Source organism: Solanum tuberosum, unplaced genomic scaffold (genome assembly GCF_000226075.1).
Source record: "Solanum tuberosum cultivar DM 1-3 516 R44 unplaced genomic scaffold, SolTub_3.0 scf00196, whole genome shotgun sequence".
In the NCBI taxonomy this organism is placed as follows: Eukaryota; Viridiplantae; Streptophyta; class Magnoliopsida; order Solanales; family Solanaceae; genus Solanum; species Solanum tuberosum.
Window position 1 is genome coordinate 327,022 of NW_006239123.1, and position 3,170 is coordinate 330,191.

Here is a 3,170-nt window from a genome sequence, read left to right on the forward strand (position 1 = left end):
TTAATGGAGGTCTGAATCTAAATGATTCAAACATTGGGCCGTTAAGTGCATTTGTTTTAAAAAAATATAATAAATTACTTAATGGATCTGAAAGTATCTGATTTGATCAGATATATGAGGGAGTCTTCTTTATAATCAAACTCTTTTTAACGCTAATTTATTTCCCTGTAAAGCTCTCACATCATTATGTTTTCTCTCTCTATATGATGCCTCTCTCTCCCACTCTCTTCACTATCAGCATAAATTATTATTTTTCTCTTATATGCATTGCCTCTCTCCCCCTTTTCCATGGTGTTGAATTTTTCTATTGAACATGTATATCTTAAAAACAAAAATTTACAAGTACTTTGTTTAATTATTTGTATCTTAAAAATATTCTTGGTATTATTGTTTACTTCTCAATAACTCTGAAATTTTGGTTGCAAATTTATATTTTGTTTATAAAATTAGAGGTCTTGTGTGTGCTTATTCGATAATATAAAATATGAGCTAAAAAGTTTAGCTATTATCCTTTTCTTCTTCTTTTTTCTTGACAAAAAAGTGGTACCAAGAGCATCCAAACAAAATTAGAAACCTAACACCAAATTACAACAAGAGGCCTTAAATATTTACAAACATGCACAAAAATACTATTATATTTGGGTTGCCTTTTGTATTATTACATACTACTTATTTTTGTTTATATTCTTAAAAGGACCTAAGCGCTTAACCTCACATAGTAATATTATTATTTATAAAACTAAGAATTGTTTTACTTAAAAAGGTTAGGCATTTGGGTGTGTTGCCTTTTTTTATTCTTATATGTTTTTGGATCTGTGTCAAGAACGTCTGAATAAAATTAGTAGTCTAACACCAAATTATAACAAAAGGCCTTAAATATTTATATACATGCATAAAAATATTATTAATTTACATATTAATTATTTTTTTGTTTATATTCTCAAAAGACACTAAGCATTTCTTCACATAGTAATAATATTATTAATCAAAGTAAGAACAAGTTGTAGTTAATAAGAAGTTAAACGTTTGTTTGCATTGCCTTTTTTGTTCTTATATGTTTTTGGATCTTTGGCAAGAATGTCTCAATAAAATTACTAGTATATCACCAAATTATAACAAGAGGCCTTAAATATTTACACACCTGAACAAAAAGATTAACTATTAATTTAGATGTGCATTGAGATAACAACAATGAAACAATCTTAATCATTCCATGTTCAGATCTAGGGAGAACATCTTAACCATTCAGAAATACATTCAGATTCATACGTCTTAATCTTAATGAAAACAAATAAGGCCTAAGACTCAGTAATAGATATGATTCATTCAGACCCATTAGGAGGTACTTTAAAAAAAGAAACAAATGGACTTAATAGGTTGAATCTGAATGATTAAGATTCAGACCTAAAAACCAAACATACTTAATAGGCTGAATCTGAATTATTAAGATTCATACCTCCATTAAGTGCTAACAAATTGTTGGAAAAATGATTCTAGTATCTCCAAAGGAATTATTTTTTTTCCTATTATACTTGACAGAGAATATTATTTATTTCCTAAATATTTTCTCTCCATGAATAATATCTATTGCCATTATCATTATCTTTTAATTAGCCATTATTTTCTTTCATAATATGTTTGTTGCCAACCGCTCTTTGATGAAATGAATTGCCTTCAATTCATTGATGGTATTCAATGCCTTTATGATTTTTTGACTATTTCAACCATTATTACATTACAGAGGTTACTGAGTTTCCTATATAAATATAATTCGTATACCTGTGGTGTGGGAGAGAAGAAAAGATAACGATTCCTCTTTTAATAAATTCTTATAGTACTGGATTCTCTTTCTATTGAATCTTTGTTAGTTTCTGGCTCTTAGTTTTACACTAGAAGAGCTTGTTGAATCCTGGGGGATACATCTATACCGGGTGAAATAACCTTAAGGCAATGTCTTTCGACGCGCTTCAAGCTATGAGAATTTTCTATATGATTTCATGGTGAAGTACAAGCTTTGGTGAATTATGTACAAGTGTTCATGATGAAGGTATTTTGCGCAAGATTTCCAACAATCTTATCGATATTTTTAACTTTGGTCTTTCGAAAAATACTACTTCCCTCTCCCAAAATAACCATGGCGAAGATTTTATTATTCAAGCCTCTCTTGTACAAATTTCCTCATGATGCTTGTCAATTGTATGCACTTGATTTGCAATAGCTAGCATACCAATGATTTTTTTAATTGAACTTGTTAAAGGTGTTTTAAAAGTGAAAGGGGAGGCAAAAAGTTGGATTTGAAAATTTATTGAAATAGGTACCCGTTGTGTGACTAATTTGTAAGAGGAAAAAATAGAATGAAAGGGAGAGTGGAATTCTAGTTGGCCTGAAGGTGCACTACTTAATTGACATTTCCTACTTGGATGTTGCTCTTCTCGAATTTGATATATAAACTAATAGATAAGTCCTTATTATGGACGATCTTTGAACTCATGCACTTGTGCTAATAAGCTAAGGTATGTACCACACTTCTTTACGATTTTAATGGATGTGTATGTGGTAAATTAAGTTATCATGTCCCTCAATACAGAAGAAGATTTGAAAAAATGAGAATTCTGCTAAGTAAAAATAAATTTTACTATGCGGATGATATAAATTTTTGTGGTCATTTTTTGAGCGAATCTTATGCCTAATATGTGAAAGTGAGAAATCAGTGTTAGACTTTGGTGTTTTTGAAGCATATTTGTGCTAACTAAATTTATTGTGTCTACACCCAAATTGGACAAGAAAAAAAATTAAATATGCTGGTGACTCTAGAACTACTTGATGTTCTTAGAATGAAAAATTCATCTTAAATATTCACATCTATATATTGACATAATCTGAGGTGATATATGATTTTAATATTTGTGCTGGATTAGTACTTGGGATTTTATGAGTCAAAGTTGATTATTGTGAAATTGTGAAAAGATTTAATGAATGATTTATTTGAATTTGATAGTGTGTTAACAAATGTCATTATGAGCAATAATGGTATGTTAAACATGGTTTATTTGTGGTTAATATTGTTCAAGATGAAAACGCTAGTGCATGTATTTACTTTATTGAATCATTTGAATTGTGATATATTAAATTTGTACATTGTAATTAGTGTATTTAATATATATATATAT